The sequence below is a fragment of the Nasonia vitripennis genome, chromosome 2 (genome assembly GCF_009193385.2).
Source record: "Nasonia vitripennis strain AsymCx chromosome 2, Nvit_psr_1.1, whole genome shotgun sequence".
NCBI classification, from domain to species: domain Eukaryota; kingdom Metazoa; phylum Arthropoda; class Insecta; order Hymenoptera; family Pteromalidae; genus Nasonia; species Nasonia vitripennis.
In genome coordinates, this window is record NC_045758.1 from 29,258,525 (window position 1) to 29,279,581 (window position 21,057).

The following is a 21,057-nucleotide window of genomic DNA, read 5'->3' on the forward strand; positions in this document are numbered from 1 at the left end:
CATCGACTCGATGTATTAATTAAGCCTCCCTTTTTTCGGTTAACGGATCACGCTGGCAATCGAGTTTTTTTAACGAATACCGTTCGACTCGATGAACACAAGTAAATAAAGCGTTGTCATTAGCGCCAGTCAGTGCGTCTGCAAATAAACCGATTCGAAAGAACCATCGGAGCAAAAATCTGCACACGGTATACGATATTCTTTCCAACGAGGATCTCCTCTCGCATATACGTATACGTTCAGCGAAAAGCATTTTCAATCTGCATCGGCTGCGTCAAAAGGGTAATACTGACCATCGAAACTCCCCTCGGTGATATATCCTCCCAATCATCTTTGAAAAAATACAAAAATACATGCGCACGTACGGTCATCCCTCGGAATCTCTCCCCGAGCGTCGAAGCTAATATTTGCGCTAAAAACATCGATCTTTTCGTATACACATGAAAATTCATACTCGCCACCTGCAAAAACAAAACAGAACGGAAGAAACGTAGGGGAAAAATCGCTCAAAGTCCCGCAATGACTGGAGGATTTCGCTCGCGCTAAGAGTATGAAGAAACTCTTTCTCCGGCTGTTTTTGCCGCCCTTTGTCTTGTTCTTCTCGTCTTCCATTTAACTCGACTGCGGCTGTATAGCGGCGGTAATGCCTCGGTGCTTTTAGAGAGATCCGAATCCGCGAGTGTGTAGCGAGAGGGAAAAGAGAGTGGAATGAAAAAAAGACGATGTTTTTGGGGGTAGAGCAAGAGAGAGAGAGAGAGAGAGAGAGAGAGAGAGAAAGACTTCTCTTCAGCAGGTTCTCACGCACGACAATGGGGGTGAGAGAGAGAGGAAAGTGTATCGGGAAAAAATCCTTTTAGAGAGATCTGCGTTTTGCCGAGGTTTTCTCCGCCGTGGAGGAGGATTCTTGGGCTTTAATTGAGCGTGTACGTGCGCTGTTTTTGTTCCATTTCAGAAAAGAAAAGTCCCTATATGCTTTGATAATTTTTCTTGGTTATGATAGACCACATAATTTTCACTCATCAAACAATTAAATTCTAATTCTCCATATAAACCATAATTACACGCAAAAGTCTCTTCGACCTTACATCGTCTTCGATTTCGTCGCTGCAGCGCCGGCTGCTCTATATTATCGCATATTCCCCTTCTTCCTCGAGTGGCACAGCCGCAGAGCGTATATACATCGACTTCTCGCTTTATTCCTTTTCCCCTTCATTCTCGACTCCGGTATATGGAGCCACCTACTCTCCTGGATTTACGACGCCTCTTGCATCGGTTAAGGGCTCGTTTCGCTCTCTCTCTCTCTCTCTCTCTCTCTCTCTCTCTCTCTCTCTCTCTCTCTCTCTCTCTCTTCTCTCCTTCTCTCGCTCGCACACCCTTTGGCAATCGTAATACCGATCGTACGTATTCGTCTCTCTTTTTTCTCCTTTCTTCGGCCTCGATTCTCTCAATAACAATCGCCGCGCGTGTGACTAGATCTCGTTACCAAGCCTAACACCCGTGTGGATAATAATTCAAGGTGTGCAAGCTCATTTCTGCTGAGAGAGAGAGAGAGAGAGAGAGAGAGAGAGAAGAAAAATCGAATTTCTTGCTTGTTATCCACTCGTTGTGTTTAAATTGGCTCGAGGGGTAAACGACGTCGAGGTGTGGTATAATTAACTAGTTGTACATTCGTGTGACTGATATCGAATTTAATATAGCGTCGATCAACTCCGGAACAAAACCCACCTCTCATCGCTCCCGACACACCTCTCCGGCAAAAAATTCCCCTATCAAATGGCTTCAATTCTCGCAGCCATAAAAGCGCGCTGAAAAGTTACCCTACTCTCGCGAGCGAAAAATTAAATTCGGTCCATTCAAACCTCTCTCTCTCTCTCTCTCTCTCTCTCTCTCTCTCTCTCTCTCTCTCTCCAACGGCATCAAAGCGCGCTTGCGCAAAAAGGCCATAGCTCCCATTTTCTCCGCGCTTGCGTTCAAACAAATAAACAAAAATTGAAAATCATGGGGCTTCGCGCGCAGCTCTGCGGTTTATAAAGCCAAGTACGTTCGCGCGCGCGCCAAGCGATTCATAACGCTTTCATCTCCCTCGCGAAATGAGAGTCTCTCTCTCGGAGCAACGCCTTTATTATCGGCGGCTGCAGCACAGAGAGAAGCCGCCGCTGCGTTTCTCGCGCCAGGTGGTCGTCGCGGAAGGTGAGCGCGGAGAGAAAGAGCGAGATTAAGGATACGCGGAATGTCCGGAATTTTATTTCGCGGGAAAGATGTGTTCGCGAGAAAATTCGAGGTTATACAGGGGTTCTTTCGTCTCGCTACTGTGGTCGAAGTTTTGTTTGAACGATTTTCTTAGGAAAGGCAGTTTTGATGGTGTTGTGGGGAGTCAGAGAGACGTTATAGCGTTGTATCGTTCTGGTTATACAGTGGTTAACGCGTCGGTAGTTTTGTAACGTAACGGCAAGTGGAATATTAAGTGTTGTTGATGTTACCAGGAAATTTCGATCGCCGATGGTTTGTTTAGCAAAGCGTTTGTATTTCCGAGAAACTTCGATTGCTTTCAATTCAACCGAGAACTATGTTGATATCCCGCATAGCTTTGTTTGAAGTTTAATGCCTGCACGACGGTTAATCATGCAAATTTGACGCTTCGGAGCTTCGAACTATGCATGATATTGTAATATGGAAGGATTAAATTAAATTAGAATTTATAAGGGGGCTGCATTGCTCGTAGTTATTCTGGTGGCGATATGTGTGCAGTTTGCTGTGTATTTGCTCAAGATCTACTATAAGGCAGCTGCGGAATTCATTAAGTTCTCATAGTTTGTGTGTATGTCGGCAACAGTACTCATGAGCTTGTGGCAACAAATTCGTCAAGGGTTGATCAAAATTCGCTATGCTTAAGTGTTTACCCACATTCCACGATGAGGATTGGTACAAAGAGCTCTGATGTGTACTATCGGTTTATGATCATATCCTCTGAACTCACCTGAAACAAAAAGAAAACAAAATATTAGAAGACGATTCATAATGTATTATCAATGAAATACGATCCCCGTGACCCCAGAAGCTTATACATCCTCGTCAAAGTTAAAAAATTAAGCGACTTCATAGCGCAAACTACATCCAAACGCTGAACATACACTGACGGTATAGCTGCGGAGAATATCCGCTAGAGGTCGTCTCACGCAAACTCACACACATCACGCAGAGGAACTGTATAAGACAGAAAATGCAGATGCAGCGTCAACTTGGAAATGACGTGGTAATCTTAGAGGTCGTCGTCGTCGTCGTAGGCTAAGCAAGACGCCTTTGCTCGAGCGTTAATTGCCATTTAATTACAGGCTTCTCGCACCTCTCGTCCTTTGTTGGTCTTACGGTTATAGGGCGTTAATGCAGCGGGAGGAGGAGGACGACGACAGCGGCGGAGAATCGTTAAGCTCGCAACGTAAAAACTGCCGGCTTTGTCGTCATTTCTTCTCTACTTCAGCCCTCGGAGCATAGAATTAACCCCTTTTCGGGCTTGTGTATACAAGCGTGTAACGGTTTCTCTTTATACGCATAGTTTTAAAGCGCAGAAAGTTCATGCGAACTGTTATATTATAAACGCTCACTATACTCGCCGCGCGTGAGAGCGCGGAAATAACCGACCTTGATTTTCGTCGCACTGAAAAGTAAGTCGCGCGTATACGGACAGCCGCTCGTTACCCTTATAATTCATTCACGAGCGAGCGATCATTTATTCGCGTACCAACTCTCTATTATTACTTCGCGTCCAGACGCCGGGCGTATAAGCGCGCGCATGAATATTAAAGCTCGTTCGGTGCTTGTGTGTGTAATGTATAAATCAATGAAGCCAGACAACAATATAGTACACCCACGGTGGAATTTTTACGATATAACCAGCATTTAAAACAATGCTGTACAGCATAAGGAGCACAAGCGTGTGAGACGGTACCGGTGAGCTCGCGCGATATCGAGCGCTTCTGGGTGAATTCGACGTGTGTACGCGTATGAGGAGTATTGTAGAGGCTGCGCCGCTACTCCGGGAGAGAGAGAGAGAGAGAGAGAGAGAGAGAGAGAGAGAGAGAGAGAGAGAGAGAGAGGGAGAGAGAGAGAGAGAGAGAGAGATGAGGTATGCATCGCTGTGTGCGATGCGAGAGCGGCGAGAGTCAAAAGACACCGCGGCGGGAGCAACGACTTTTACGCTTCGAAGATCCGCCGACGCTGAGGACGCCATTTTGCGAGAGGAGAAGCTTTGAATGAAGAGCTCTGGTTTTTTTGCTAGAGAGACGTTGGGTAGTGTGATTAAACGTGATTTAGGACTACAGTTTGCGGTCGTGAAGGATATTGACTGTATGGTTCACGAGTGTAATTTTTACGATGTTGAGTTTAAATGAAAATTGGTGGCTTTCGAAGCAATGTTTAAACCGCAGAGATTTATAACGCTCGAAAGCATAAAATGAAGCCAAGATTGATTCGTACGTCTTTATACTTTCGACAGATCTACATAGCCCAGTTTTTTAACAGCCTAGATTACCCCATATTTCACAATCTACAAACACTCGAGTCATCTTAGCCCATAAAAAACTGCTCTCCGGCAATAAAAAATCACGATAAACCAATTGGAGAAGCGTCCGCAATCTGAATTACTCAACTCCTAATCGCCGTTCTGACAATTCGCGGTATTTCCCACTTAGACACACCAATAAAACTCTACTCCGACTCATTGGCAACAGTAACGAACTTCTAATCGGATTCATAATGTACGCTAAAACTCATTATACTTCGAATATATACGTAGCGCCATTTGTCCTAGCATATTCGCCCACACGTAATAAGCCGTGAACTTTCGGCACAAAACGTGCATATAATTAATCCGTCTGAAGAACCGCAACAACTTCAGCAAAATTTCCACTTCAGTCACGCGCAAACAATCCAATAACACACCGTAAGCACGACCCGTCAAAGCGAAAGCCGTTGATTCTTTGCTCGATTATACGTAGGAATGTTTCCAGTCGCAAGTTTGCTCGTGTACTCGCTTATAAAATAGGTAATCATATGAGCCGCGGTGTAGGCATTATTCCGCAATTTCCGCGCTCATCATCATACACTTTCGAGCGAAACGCGTGATCCACGCGCGCACGGGAGGACCGCGATTGTTCGGCCGATGCAGAAAAGGATTGTTCACCGCGTATGCTAAATATACAGTGAAACGCGTAATTGTGAGCGCGCGGACAGTCGCGTGCGCGCGACAAAAGTTGCCGGACTCTGTATGACTGGTTATTGTGTGTATTACGAGAGAGAGAGAGAGGAAAGTCGCACACGATTATATTTCCAGTCGCGGAATTTCGTCGGCGCGAGACTTTTCTGGTATATGTGTGTGTGTGTACATATCGATTAGCTCTCTCGCGAAATATACGCGAGAACAGATTATTGTACTTTAACGAGCTTAGAGGCGTAACGAACCGGCTCTCTATGTGTATTAAGCGCTTAACTGCGTATGCATATCGCGGAGGTCACTTGTTTCCTCTTGGCCAAATATGAGACTCGTGGCGATCATCGAAGAATCGCTGAGTTTGCAATGATCAAGTGTGTTATTTTCTTGAAATCTGGTCAGCTTCCACGTATTGACATAGCGATTAATTTAATTGTCTGTATTTATTCATCATTACAGCCGCGAATAAATCCGTAGAGGCAAACTCTATGAAGACTTCATCAGTGATATTCTCGAAAGCCTGACAATCCACACAGCAAAATGTTTCCGCTTCGAAAAATTCTCTCGTCCTCGCAAACACACAACATCATCGCCCTTTTAATCAGACCTTACAGAGTCGGCGGGCAGTCCTGAACCGCTACAAAAACCATAATTAAATCTGCACACTCGTGTCCGCGCGCAAAACGAAGACAAGACCGAGCACAACGAGAAAATAAAAAAAGGCCTCGCTCGGCCCGTATAAATACACCGCCTCGAAAGCATACATTCTCCACGCAGTCGTCCGGGATTCGAGGCAAGCGCTACTGCATACAAATAGACTCATTTATTTGTCTATCTCTACGCTGCATTTTTTCGCCCATATCCTCCGGTAGAGAGAGGGTGCCGCGGGCGAAATTAAATTTCAGGACTCGATGCGACGAGTTCCGGAAAAATTCGCGCGGGTAATCTGCTAATGGCGCGTACGTGCGTGAATCCACACGTTCTGTCGCGCTGCTACTGGTCTCGAGTGCGTTATTATGCGGTGCTGGAGTTGGCTCGTGGTTGGGAATAGCTGTACACAGCTGGACTATGTGTGCGTGTGTGTGTTACTTCCGCTGGAACGAGTGTTTTACGTTTCGTTCTGAAGAGACTTCCTTTTTTCCCCCGCGTTGGATTCGTGCGCTAAAGAGAGGGCTGCAGATGAAGAGGTTTGTAGAGTTGAGTCAATTAGCCGGTAAATTAAGCATAGGGTGGATTGTTTATGAAGAGATGTTCACTTCGCGCGAAGTAGTGGATTTTAAAAATTTTACAGAGAAAATCCAAGCGAATTAATTGCAATAATGAAGACATCAGTCACAAAAATAATACGAGCATAAAAAAGCGCGCGACAGCGTCAAAAAGATAAGTCACATCGCGAGTGTATACGCGTTGTTGAACTGTCAATCACGCTGTCCTCGCGTCACATCGCTAACCACCAAACCCATACGTTTTCCTTTCGCTCAGCGCATAGCTGCATGTCAGCAGCTGGCGGTTCGTCGAGTCGCATAGGCGTTTAGCTCCAAGAATGAGTAATACACTGTCCCCATTGTTCGCAATTTACGAAACTGTTTTGAGAAGAAGCAAAAAAATCACGAAGTAGCAGCAGGGAAGCTCTTTAACATTCGCCGCTGCCACTCACAATGCTCGAATTGTCTTCTTCCCTCTCTGCACTTTCTGTGTCTTTCTAATTCTTTCTCCCCTTTCTTTGTCCCTCTCTCGTTCGCCCTAAGCGAGCGAACACGCCGGTTATGCGCTCAGGCTATTTACATACAAACGCCTTCGCAACGGCGGCGCATAGCTCAGTGAAAGAGAGAGAGAGTGAGTGAGAGAGAGAGAGAGAGAGAGAGAGAGAGAGAGAGAGAGAGAGAGAGCGAGCCTCGAGACGTTAAATACTATCTCGGCCTGAAACTCGAGCGGGTGGGTGGCCTCTGATGCATGTATGTGCTAGTATGCGCATGTCGTTGCTCCGCGAGACGCTGCAGCAGTCGCTCGTTCTGCTCTGCTTTACTTTGCTTTGAAGAGAGGAGGCTGGCTTTGCTCTGATTCGATGTGGGAGGACATTTTTTGGTTCGAACTCGATTGTTGGGGATTTTTCATCGCTGCTGGGATGGTAATTGCGTGCGCAGCGAACGATTTATGGTGTAACGCTACTAACAGTCGATTGTGAATTGCGCGTGGCTATGAAACTCAATGACGATGACTTGAATTCGCTACGTGCGTAGCAATTCATCTGTAAATTCTTCGTATCTTATGAATCAATGCTTTACATTCCACTTTGAATGGAAAATAAGAGGTACGGCTTTAATGCGTGATTCACAACGCTTTGCTTTGCTCTATAGGTATTCAGTAAGAGCTTTTTTAAACCACATTTAAAAGAAACTACGCATATGTTATGCTTTTTCGATCTTCGCTGAGAATAGAAACGTAGTTTCACCAGCGTTTGCCATGTTATTTTGCAAACTCTCGCGAATCGAAAATGCAACACTTCTTGGAACTCGAAAAGGGTTAGCTCGAGTTGATGCGAAACCGACACTAATCTCCTCTGAGCCATTTATCAGCAGTTAGCTTGTTTCACCAAAAACTTTTCCCAGTAACTCACGTTGCCATTTTGGTTCGTAAATTTAGCATTTCATTAACCTCGTTCCTTTTAAAATTCTAAAAGGATTCCCCAAAAAAATATTTCATTTGAAAATTTAAAATAAAGAAGATTAAAATTCGCCTAGTAACAACGTTCCAACATACATCCCCGCCCGAACAATTCCGGAAAAATTTAATCAAGCAAACGTACTTTTACTTCTTCTTGCAGCGGAAGATAAATGAATAAAACCTCATATATACATGTAGAAGATGCCATCCATATAGGGGTGTACACTTTTTTGATTCCCGCGCGCGCGACGCACACATTTTCACTGACGCAAACTGGACTCTGAGACAGATGTAGATTAATGTAGACGTTGACGAGTGTTCGGTTTTATTTTCGTGGCTTTATACCACAGAGCAGCAGCGCGAGGGAGAAATAGAGGGTAGCTACTGTGTACGCACACACACAAAGACGTAGAATGCATCTCACGAGGGTGTGTATGTGCGCTCGCGCGCGTGTGAGAGAATGCGAGTCTGGTTTAATATTAGAAGCTGCCGTGTGCCTTTCATGCCACTCGACCCTTCCCGTAATCCTGGAAATTTATTCAAATGTCGGTGGTGCGCTGTAATAAATCCTCGAGCCTCCCTCTCTCTCTCTCTCTCTCTCTCTCTCTCTCTCTCTCTCTCTCTCTCTCCTCTCTCTCTCTCTCTCTCTCTCTCTCTCTCTTCTCTCTCTCTCTCTCTCTCTCTCTCTCTCTCTCTCTCTCTCTCTCTCTCTCTCTCTCTCTCTCTCTCTCTCTCTCTCTCTCTTCTCTCTCTCTCTCTCTCTCTCTCTCTCTCCTCTCTCTCTCTCTCTCTCTCCTCTCTCTCTCTCTCTCTCTCTCTCTCTCTCTCTCTCTGGGCCGGCGGCATTATATTTGTACAACGGCTTTTTAAATGGCCTTTTTTGCCGAAATTACAGCGGTCATTATGAAGCTCTGCAAAGTCAACAAATAGTTTGCCCCCAGCTCTCAGCTATAAGCGCGGGGGCGTCACCTTTTTCGTTCTCGTCAAAACATTTGGAGCTTCAATTAGCCTGGGTAATTATCGTGCTGAGATAATAATCAGTTTTTCAGGAGCATTTTTGTAATCAAACTACTGCGATGAAAAAGAATAATTCAAATCCATAGAGAAATTAGCCGGCGCAGGGAAAAAAGAGCGGATAATAATCTTCGTTACAAAAGCGTAGCATAAAGTTGTGGGAAAAAAAGTTAACACCTCTGGAAGACTCGTAAATGTCCCGTTGTATTGCATAATCCCTTTTCTCATCCGCGTTTCCTCTACCATATCAAGCTATATAAAGCCGACTAAACCGTAGAGAAAAAAAGGGAAGGATCAAGGCCTCGTTTTTTATGCGACATGACGAATAGTATATAGCCATATTGACACCTTAAATGAGAACAGTAAAATTTTACTGTGCGACCGGGCTTTCTTCATCTTCCGACGGGATTATATTCCTGGAAGGATACGACTGTCGCCGTAGCTACACGCATATACATACCTATATACGTGTGGGCGGTGTGTCAGGGCAGAGATGCCGTGCGCGTATTTCACGCGAGCCAGTCGTAAAGTTTAACGATTCCGTCAAAGGCCAGGAGTCAGAGAGGCGGAAGAAAGAGAGTATAGCGATAAGCGAATATAAGAATTTTTCCGGCACGGAACACTTTTACGATCATCGGAAAGTTTCCAATTGTAAGTTACAATGGTGCTCGGTTGACTCTTCAATTATAACACAGAAAGAGACCAGGAGCAGCCTTTTCCTTTTCTCTTCTATATATTTTCTCGACCCTTGCTTCTCCGCTGCTGCTACTGTTCCGCTTCTTTTTCTCCTTTAACTTTCGCGCCCCAACTTTCACGCTTCAACGCCTTTGGGTAGCCTATATCTGAAATATTTTTTTTTCCTCTTGGTATTGCTTTGATATGACACAATGGAAGACACTTTCACCTCTCGAGTATATCTCTGGGCTTAGCTGTTACTGCTGCATAATGGAGGCTGCAATATTTGAATAAAAATGATTGCATTACTGCCTATATGCGTTTGGAATCAGTATAGATCTGCTCCGGGATTATTTCCGAGTTGAATAGTCAGCGTGTGCTATAGCCGCGTGATATGAAAGTTTTAACGGTCTCCCTCTTGGGGTTACGAGAAATCAAAATAGCACTTTCTGATGTAGGCCTCATGAATTTTCAATTTTATTACTGGGGTTTCCTGGAATCCAAGAATCAAAGATTCATCGAACTTGGCCTGTGCGGACTTGGAGATACTACTTCTATATTACCTAGTCCTGCTGCGGTTGAACTTTTTGCATTCTTCGATCGCTCGTGCGCTGGTGACGGATAAGAACTTGTTTGTACACTGAGAGAAATAGTGCGTAAATTTTACTATATGTTCATGACAATTTACTGGAAAGTTTGGTAATCTCGTCACAGACTGACAAAACTGACCTTTTTACTAGATTTATATCAATTTTTACTAAACTTCCATATAAAATTTACCATACTCAATAGGAAAAATTAACAGAAACTATAGTGAAAATCGCCAATGTATGAATTTTTACCTGACAGTATAGTAATTTTTAATAGAACGTATAGTACTTTTCATCTGAAAATCGGAACTGATGCGTATTGACGCGTTATGCGCATGCGCGTTTAGCAAACATGGCTGTTTGGTGTGCTGCCGCTAGGGGGTGCACGGGAAATAAAACCCGCAAGCGGTAAGAAGTTAGCTCAGTTAGTATATATCGATACAATATCGAATCGATAACGTTCTCTGAATGAAGTGCGTTAGAAGAGTAACCCTCCATAACCATAAAAATTTAGAGCCATATAATAATTGAAAATAATTTTTCCACTATGTGCATTTTTATATTTAATTTAGTCAGGGTAAAAATTACTACTCAGTATAGTAAAATTTATAGTTTTATAAAATTTACTATACAGTTTAGTAAAAATTACTAGACTGTCAGTCTGTGAGTGGATTACCAAACTTTTTATTAAAATTTCCTATCCAGTATAGTAAAATTTACTATAAATTTCTCTCAGTGTATTAACTCATTTTTTAATCGAATGTTCAACTCTTGGAAAACATACTTTAGAAAATGTTTCCCTGTAATTATCAGCCAATATGAGACGCATATCATCATCTTAATTCTACGCTGAATACAAAATCCTTCATCAGAGCAGCCCCTTTTTACTCTATCCATCGCCTGATTGGTTTAACCGGTTTCTCACGGTGTACGAGTAGATCATACATCCGCCAACGACATATTTAAATCCTACCCATAATAAGGCAAACAGTTTGCATACTCTCTAAACGCGCGTTTCCCTATCTCCGCTCCTAATCATTGTCTCAAGACCGGCGTCAATACTTTGCTCCGCTATTTCTCTCATTAAAGCCATTAATTTCTCTCAGCACTTCCATCTCAAGCCATCAAGACCACTCCCATGCTTTTCCTCATCAGCCCAGCCATCGTCTCTCTCTCTCTCTCTCTCTCTATCTCTCTTCTCCTCCAGTTACCACTACTTCCTTTACGCGCGCGTCTCCTACGTCTATAGAGACACAATTATAGAAGTGGTAAACTCTCTCTCTCTTGCTCGCTCGCGAGCTTGACTTTCCGATCCAATTTCACAATGACGACAACGACGTCGAGGACGAGAACGGCCCCGAATGCACTATCTCTCAATCTCACTTAGGCTCACTTGACGCGCGCGGGCAAACTTCATAAAGTGCCACGGCGGCCAGAGCATCAACTATCAACGGGGCCGTTTACGATCAAAAGATTTAAGGTAAGAGCGAGAGCTTCGCCGGCAATAAAGCATGCGAAAAATGATCAAGCCAACTGCTATATATATGCAGCGAGCGCGCGCTTGCGCCAGGGGGAATCCCCGAGAGCGAGCTCGTAACGATCCATAAACCTTTTGGGCCACCCCGAGCTGCCATGCTGCTGCCGCCGCCGCCTGCTGCTCCGACTCGAGTGGCTTTTAACGGCGCAACAATTTAACAATCCTAGAGAGAGTAGGCAGGTTATTGCCGAATAATTATCGTCCACGTGATACTGCAATGACGAATAAATGAGATGTCGAGTGGGCTCTTTCTGCTGGGACACGTGACCGTTTTTGTTGCTGAAATTGTGTGTATTAGTGCACGCGAGCGAAAATATGACAGACTGTATCAGATGAATGCATGCGTTCGCCCGAATAATTGATCGAGTTGAATGGGTTATTAATTATGCAGAAAGTTCGGGTGAAAATCGTCCGCGATGGCGGATTATTGCCGAACGAAATATTCCGCGCAAAATTGATGTTCAAGAGTGCAGCCGTTATAAATGAACGAGGATTGAAATAAAATTACCCGCATTTAATCGGCATTATAATCCCGTCGCGGAAAATCATATCGTTTGGTGTGATTGCTGCAAAAAAACTGCAACATTGCTTGCAAAACATCTCGTCGATACTTGGAAAAAAGCGCATTCTCTTATCAAAACTCTAGTCAGATCATTCGCATAGCAACCAAGCTCTCATTACCATCGCGCGCACACATCCGCAAATTGCAAAGTTCACGTAATTAACATCGCAAACGACATTTTTCCTTCCTGACGATCATGGAATAATTTATGTAGTCGTTGCCTGCATTTAAAAAAGGCCGATAATGCTCGATCATTAACGCGACATACGCATGCACATTGTCGGATACTCAATCAATATGTTTAACATTGTGTTTGAGCGTATGGTCGAGCGTCAGAAAGCATATCGCATGCTAATGCCACGACGTACGACGAGCTTGCTGCGTTTCTCTCTCTCTCTCTCTCTCTCTCTCTCTCTCTCTCTCTCTCTCTCTCTCTCTCTCGCTGCAGCAGCGACGACTGCACGTGTATAATGTGCCTGCTGCGTGAACGTATGTACAATTGCTCGCGTTATGCAGCATATATAGGAAGAACGTGCGAGTTGAGACTCGGCACGAATCCCGAGTTTAGTTTCTGTCTGATCCGGATTTAATTTGGATTTGATTGAAAATTTAGCAAAGAGATTAGGATGGGTTAGATTATTGAAGAGATATGCATTGTTGCGAACGTGATTGATTGAGATGAAAAACTATAGGATTTTGAAAATATGCTTGACCTAGTTTAATAATTTTGAAAGTTATTTTTTATCCAAATTTCTGTTTTCAAACATATGTAAAACTAATGAAAGTTTGGTATTGTTCTATGGAATTTACATAGGAGGTAGAGCCGAGTAACAATAAAAAAGTCTTTTCCTTCTTTTGTTTTGTACATAACAAGTATTAAAAACTTCTCTTGTGCGCGGCACGTTAAAATTCAGGAAAATTCAAATTTCGAGAATATGTTTGAAGAACGCTAACAATGGAAACTTGCGCGCATACGTGCGTGCTTTTCTTCAAAGGCTTTGTTCGGATAACAGAATCCAATTTTGCGTTTATTATGCAATAGCTACCTGCACAGCTATGCAGAAATTTCGTTTAGTTTACAAGAATACATTATTAAATGAATCTTTTAATTTAAGATAAATTGTTGAGTAACTTGTGTGCAATCAAAAATCAAATGTTTCATTCAATTCTACCTTTACGAGACTCCTGTATAGACAATCATATCACTTACGTTACGTTTAAACTGCAGGCCCATAAAAGTCCGGAACTGCTGCCATCAAAACATTCAACGCGAAATTTTTCTTGTGTCCTTGACAGTCGCGGTAGTATCGCGCGTTCACGTAGGTAATACCAGACGATACAGTGAGCATGAACTTTTTGTGCGATTCATACAGGTAACTCTTAAATATTCTTGAATTATGTTTTTTAATTTAGCGTGCGAGTGACTTTTATTCGTTTATAGAAGTAATGAACAATAATAAATTTTAAAATAATAAAAAAAAAAATTTTCCTTCGAGCCGGATTTGAACCAGCGACCTATGGATTTCTGATTTTGTTTTTGGCCAACTACAGTCCACCGCTCTACCAACTGAGCTATCGAAGGCTGTTGTACAATCATTCCGAATAAAGAAAGAGCTGCCGAAAGTGGACCGGTGAGGCCGTGAAAGTGCCGACCGTACAGAAAGATAATCCGAGCAGTATGTGATTACCGTACTACATTCATTGAGATTTCAAAGCCGACGAGTCAAAACTTTGTCTGTTGAAGATCAAAGCATCATTAAAAATTAAATAAACTATTTATAAAAAAAATATTCGTAAATTAAATAATACGCGAATCACGTAATTTATTACTTTCAGAACTGTAAAACAATTACCTAAAATCACCACAAAAGTATAATAATTGAATAACACGAAAAATTGAGTAGATCATAATCGTAACTATAATTGAATCCAAAATGCAAAAATGATATTCCTTCGAGCCGGATTTGAACCAGCGACCTATGGATTTCTGACAAATTCGTTAATTAACCGACTACAGTCCACCGCTCTACCAACTGAGCTATCGAAGGCTGTTATTCACTCGAGTCTCATTAAGAAACACAAACGATAACCGAGTATCCAAGAAAAAACGCAACGATAACCAAATATCACAAGCGAAGAATTTCTGCTGACTGCATAATTTTCAAGACAAAACTACACGTAATCCTCTCTTCCTCTTTCGCACCGACAAAAGCCTCTCAAAGTCTACCCCGACACTCCAGGCGGCAACATTGTCTCTCCTGATCAGTCAAAACCAATTCTCTCGGCGCTTTTTCGCTCGCGCGCGCAGCTGCTCGACGTCGTCGCCGGTCCTGGCATTGACAGTGATTTGAATGGCAATTGATGGCGGCAAAACCGCGCGCTGACGTATCGTCATAATGCGCTGCCGCCACCGATGGAAGCTCGCTCCCGCGTGTGATGATAAAGTACCGGCTGATCGATAACGACGCAGCTGGCAAGTAGAACAAAAAAAAGTCGGTCGCAAAAAACGGCTATACAGTGTGTAATAACAAGGAGTCACGCTTTATAAATTGCAGCGCGGGAGGCCTGTTAAAAATAGCCTAGTTTACGCGGAGCTCCTGTAGGCGGATGATTCATCTGTGCTCTAAGCTCTACGCAGCGCGAGAAAAAAAGATCATTCCGCAGAGCTCTGATAAACGCTTTCTTAGACGCATGTGCCATAGAGGCTTTTGCATCTCTGACACTATGGATACCCTCTTTTGCAAAGCTTCGTGAAAAACATTATGTCGCTCCGGCATCGAAAGATTAATACTCTTCCGAGGGCGTTTTAAAGTTTGTTATCCCGGACGCCAGTTATAAAAGGCATTCTTCTTTACGCCCGTTATCTTTGTGTATTCATTCACCTGCGGCCTTTGTCTCTTTTATTCATCTTGCCGGGCGCACACGCCCTCGGAAGCCTACGGAAACTCTATGAAAACGCTCGTAAAGATGCTGCTGAGCATATAAAACAGAGAGAAAGACAAGGACAAAAAAAAATAGAGGAAATCTCGGGATGGAAGAGATGAACGGACGCCGGTTGTTTCAGCGCGGCAGGTGCGACTGAGTATTTTCTGTGTGTATATAGTTGTCGAACTTCTGGCTTTTAGTAACGATTTTGTGCACGCTGTGAGAAAAATTCTTGAAAAAAATTTTTGTTTAAAGAATCATCCGTATAATATGCCACTGAATGATTCAAGAAAAAGCGCAACGATTTCACCGCACAACGAAGCGCGGACAATTCCCGCTCTCACTCTCTCGCGTTCAGACCAAGAAATTGAGGGACTAACTTTGCCACGCAATTCCGCACAGCAGCAGCAGCAGCGGCAGCACAGCGCAGTTAGCATACCGCACGTCAATTTCATCCAACGCAGTAGCGCACATCCTCGCTACTGCTGCTCCAAACGGTCCAAATCTCTCGCATTTCGCGCGCGTACGCACACGTGCCACTCTCTCTCTCTCTCTCTCTCTCTCTCTCTCTCTCTCTCTCTCTCTCTCTCTCTCTCTCCAAGCGCATAAACGCCCGAAACACATACACACCGTTCTCCCGAGGCTTATACGCGAGAGTTGCAGAGAGCAGCAGCGTTATGGTCGCGGTGGCAATCAAGCGCCTGAATTTCGGGCCCAAAGCTCGCGCGCGCGCAGGACGAAGAGAGGCGGGAAACGATTTTCGTAAATTGTCCGCGGCTAATTTCAAACGTCACGCGCACGACCAAACGAGAGGTGGTGGGGAATTGCGGCCCTTGTTTCGCTCAGGGAGAGAGAGAGAGGGAGAGAGAGAGAGAGAGAGAGAGAGAGAGAGAGAGAGAGAGACTCGTAATCGCGCATGCAAACGCGCGACTCTCTCGTCGTCGTCGGTTATTTGCTTTGCTGGCTGTATCGACCACCGAAGAAAGCAGCTCTATTATTCGGCGAGGTTTTCGCGTCTGGCGGCGATTACGATGAGGCTTTCTCTGTTTTTTACGAAGAAATGGGCGGTTCGAATTATGCAGAGCCGACGCGTGTTTGTTGCACTGAATTGCTCCTGACAGATATGGGGTATTAGCATAATGTTATTGTGCTTGATATAGTTGGGGCCGAGAGGGTGTGTTATCGGTTTTTTCATTAGGCGAAACTACATTTGGGCTGCTGGAGACCGCGAATATGACCCGCGCGCTCAACACGTACGCAGTTGATCGTCGCCATTAATTTCGCTGTAATTATAATGAGATAATTCCGCGAGCTTAATGGCGTAATGTGGCGACGCTATGGCCTATGTCCTAATAGACCTGCTATATTAGTTCCAAATTGAACTGGGGGGTTTCAATTAGAGATGCTTTGATATGGGAAATATGAACGTTAATATTGTTTTGCAAGACTGAAAATTAGATTATTTTGGCGAAAATGACGGTTTACACGAAAACTTGTTCCACGAATACACTGAAGCACTATTCGAAGAGAGCAGCTATTCATCGCTATGAATAGACGCGGTAATAAGCACAAATGATTAATCGGGCACATGTCGTACACACATACACACACACACACACACGAGAGTCGAATCGCGCATAATTTGCAATCTTTAGCAACATGCAAACACAAACCGCCGCACAGCATCGGCAATATTTATGTGGCTTATCGCGGATGATTTAAATTTTAAAGACACATTGCATTCGCGCGAGCCGTCTATTTAAATGTAAATACATATTCTGGACGGTTTTGTATTTGTATTTGGCAAGAGAATGTAGAGAGAGGCGATACATCATGCCAGTACCAGAAAATCTGGTTTTTACGTTTTCCTCGTTGCGATATCCGGCGTTAATTATTGTTTATCGGAGTATTAATCACGAGACGCGAACTTTTAAGTGGATTACTTCCAATTATCACTAGGTATACCTACGTACACGGAATCGTCCTGTAACACATATATTTCGATTGATATTTCGATACAAAAATAAACTCGTCGTAAATCTTCGAGCTACACGTCAACAAACAACGTATAAATTCTCCGCAGTCTCGTCAATCAAACAATTCCGTGCCATTATTCAAGACTAAACTCGATCAAATAAAGCCTTGGAGTCGCTCTCGTGTATTGTAAATCTCGGAAAGCAAAACATTCGCGCGCGCGCGCGCGTGTGTGTGTGTATCAGTATATCAAAAGGAAAGGTTCGAGCGAATAAACGGCACGTGCTCTTTCTCTCTTTCTCTCCAGTCAGAGCATATACGCCCACGTGCGTTCCCCTCTCCCCGTTTTATTCGGAGCAGGCAGTTCTTCAAGACCTTAATTTAAACCGCCGTATCTCGGGAGCACGCGATCCAATAGCTTTCCGACTGATCAGCAAGACGCGCGCGCGCGGCCTTGAATTCTACGTTCAATTGAATTTCCGGTTCCTTGTACGTGTGTACACACACACACGTAGTCGCGACTAATCTTACTGCCAACTTGGTCTTGGCTGTATGCACATGGCTACTCGATCCGTTGCGTATAATATTTCTGATATTAAGCGGACGTAAGCACGTGCGCGATATGTAAGTTCTCGAGGGAGACAGAGTCTTGACTGGTATTTATCTTTGCATTAATGGGAAGTGACGTCGTGTGATTCTTGCGAAACTTGCGCGCGGCTCTGCGCGAAAGCTCGAGTCCAAGAGTTATCGCGTTGTGCAACGGATGTTTTAGGAAATGTTCTAGTTTCGCTCGTGTTCGCGTTCGTGTTTGATCAAAATGCTGGGTTCAGTCGTTTATCGCGGAGCATATATGGGAATAAGACAATATGGGTGTGGAATATCTTTATGAGGAAAATTACGTCAGCGTTTTTTTATATACTTTCCGTACTACAAGACCTTTAAAAGGAATTTTAAATGCATACGTCATCGTACAACCTTAGGGCCGAACCACTACATTCTTTCACAAGAATATCCGAAAACGTATTCACCTAACACACACACACACACACACACACACACACATATACACACACGCACACATACATTATATTTCTTGAACGCATCTTCCGTGATTTACAGTAGTGGTCGCGGACCCCGAGAAAGTTTCCGCAAACAGCAGCAACGCGCGATTTTCCGCGGCGCGCAAAAATTCAAAGTCCCATAAATTTCCTCTCGGCGCGCCGCAAGATATATCCGCTCTAGCACACCTATATATAGATATTAGATGCATATAAATCAAGCGGCGCTCGATAAAAAAAAAGAAACGTGACCGCGCAGCGCCGTATTGCAAAATCCCGACGATAATTGCCTCCAATATACACGTGGAGCGCGAAAAAGGCGAGCGAAAGGGAGAAATTAAAACTGCGCGCGCGTGCGCGCGTTCGAGTAATTCGAAATTGTTGTACAGCCGACGAAATCGATCAGCAGCAACGTCTGAAAACGAGCCGAGGGTAAAGGGGAAAAAAGGAACACGACAGGTGTGTATAAGTCACGCGAACGGATTCATGCGCGGCTACGTACTGGACACGTGCCAGAGACGACCGAGCGGCAATCGTCCCTTAAGTATACAATATTATACGCCACGGCTCTGTGCGTGATATCGCGTTGACGTACAAAGGTGAATTCCGTGTAAAGGTACTTTTCAAGCGATGGCGTGTATCGATACGTATACGCGTGTCTGGCAGTAGCGAGAAGTTTATATCGGAATATCGTTGCGCGGTGGAGTTAGAATCGAGGACGATGATTATTGCCGAGTTGAGTTGATGGAGCGAAATTTTAGTGGACTAGGGTTATCGCATTGTCGTTGATGTAAGAGTTTAGGATAAGATTTGACTTACGTGTATGATTTTGACTTACGAATCGACGAGTGTATGCATGTGGAAAAGAAGCTATTGAACTCACCTGAAAAATAAAGAGAAAGATTTTGTTATTGCTATTGTAATTGTAACAAAACCACTGTTATTATAAAAATACAGCACAGGCACTCAGTAAGTTTTCAACATCAACAACGCAGCTGCTCAAATATACATATGAAAGCTCGCATATGGACAGGCTACGTCTAACGTGTATGCATTAATATTTCCATGCACGGCATCCGTTAGAATAATAAACCAACGTATCGACCGATCGCAGCGAGTCTATTTTCCTCTCCAGTCTTTCCGTTCTTTCTCTCTCTCTCTCCCTCTCTCTCTCTCTCTCTCTCTCTCTCTCTCTCTCTCTCTCTCTCTCTCTCTCACACACACACACACACACGCGCGCGTACACCTACAGCTGTCTTATACGCCTCTCGACGAGCTCACGTCGCCTCGAGACGAAAAAAAACTCCGACAGACTTCCCAAGACGTCGACTAATTCTCCTCTCTCTCTCTCTCTCTTATGCGGCTGTGCTCTTCCATTTTTTTTCTGCAGCAGCAGGTTACATCGAGCGCACTTACATACAAAAAAGCTGCTTATCGATTCGCCATTACTTTACGGCGCAAGCGCGTGTGTGTACGTACGTGTGATAGACGTCGACTGGCAGGGAAGGAAATTATGTTTCTTTGCCGATGGAAATTTAGATAGGCAAAATGCTGAAATATGAAACTGTATCGAGAGAGAGAGAGAGAGAGAGAGAGAGAGAAAGAGAGATGTAGGCTTATAGCGAAGAATCGCGTTTCTTGCGCGACGTTTGCAATACATATTTTAACGGCGGCGTATCGTGAGCATTAATCTGCCGGGGGTAATGAGGGGAGCGATACCCGAGATTTGAAAAATATGCTTCCGTAATCCGCGGGGATCGGTTGTGCGCGCGCGCTATGATGCGTGTGGGTGTTTGTGTGTTATATAAGAGCTACACCGCGGGGGTGGCTTTCCGGAGCAGCGACAGTTGCGTCGAGCCCCGGAAAGTGGAAGTTTACTTTCGTGGAGAATTGTTTTTCCGAGAATCAGTGCAGCAGGATATTGAAATGCTGGGAGATGATTAAATGGAAGGCTTGATTTTAGTATTTCTTGATGTCTTTCAGACAAGTTTCACTCTTTTGAGTTATAACGTAAAAATTAACAAAAGAATTCATATCAAACTGACTGGAAAACTTTCGAGTCAACGCGATTCAATCCTCACCCGCATTGAATCTAAATATCTTGCGACGTTAGCCTCACACACATCATACGTCACTCGCGCACGTACATTATCCAGCAACTTAGGCCAGAACGAATAGTTGGTGATTTTTGCGTCGGTATATATCGTTCATTGACTTCAATCAACCTCGTCGTCGCAACGTGTGCAGCCTCGTCTACGACTACTTATAGCCGAGCTGGATATATACATATATATAATTGTGCGAGAAGAGTAGACGAGCCTATGGAGATATTCAGAGATCGTTGAATGGCGTATGCATTTGCATCGGCGGCGATGACCCCGGCGGCGAGCTACCCGTCGGGAATCTACACTTTTATTGATCTTACGTATGCGCTTGTCTCTCAGCGGCATCGCGCGCGCGCGCTGACTTTAGCGGCTATCGGAGCGAGTAACGATTGATAATGTGTGTCGGCTGTTTTGCTCGATTTTTCTATCGTTCGGAGACTATATTTTTACGCTGGATGCTATAACGATATTTATTTACTTATTTAGGATTACTTTTAAAGTGCCGGACTTGCTTCGCAGTTTTATACTTGGAAAACTCCCTAGCGAGGGAGAGAAAAAAATATAAGAAGCGGAAAAACGTTACTTAAAAAGTCAGTTCGTTTCTGCGAGAGGATAGCGCGACTTCCTCTCTCACTCTGTGTTGGCGCAGGTAAGTGGGCAAAACTGAGCAACAAAAGTGTCGGGCGAGAGAATCTAAAAAACTATGGCAAAAGTAGGACGCCGGGATATAGAGGCTCGTGCGCGCGC

At 44.1% G+C, this 21,057-nt stretch overlaps 1 protein-coding gene and 2 non-coding genes across 4 annotated transcripts in view; all 3 read right to left on the reverse strand.

Annotated features, from left to right (window-relative positions):
• LOC100120347 (bifunctional heparan sulfate N-deacetylase/N-sulfotransferase) overlaps positions 1-21,057 on the reverse strand; it is a 106,867-nt gene that overhangs the window by 74,452 nt on the left and 11,358 nt on the right. The window lies entirely within an intron of this gene.
• TRNAY-GUA lies at positions 13,736-13,830 on the reverse strand. The gene is made up of 2 exons: positions 13,794-13,830; positions 13,736-13,771 (listed from the first exon to the last, which is right to left on the reverse strand). It is a non-coding gene; the product is annotated as a tRNA-Tyr (tRNA).
• On the reverse strand, positions 14,198-14,296 carry TRNAY-GUA. Its single transcript has 2 exons — positions 14,260-14,296; positions 14,198-14,233 (listed from the first exon to the last, which is right to left on the reverse strand). It is a non-coding gene; the product is annotated as a tRNA-Tyr (tRNA).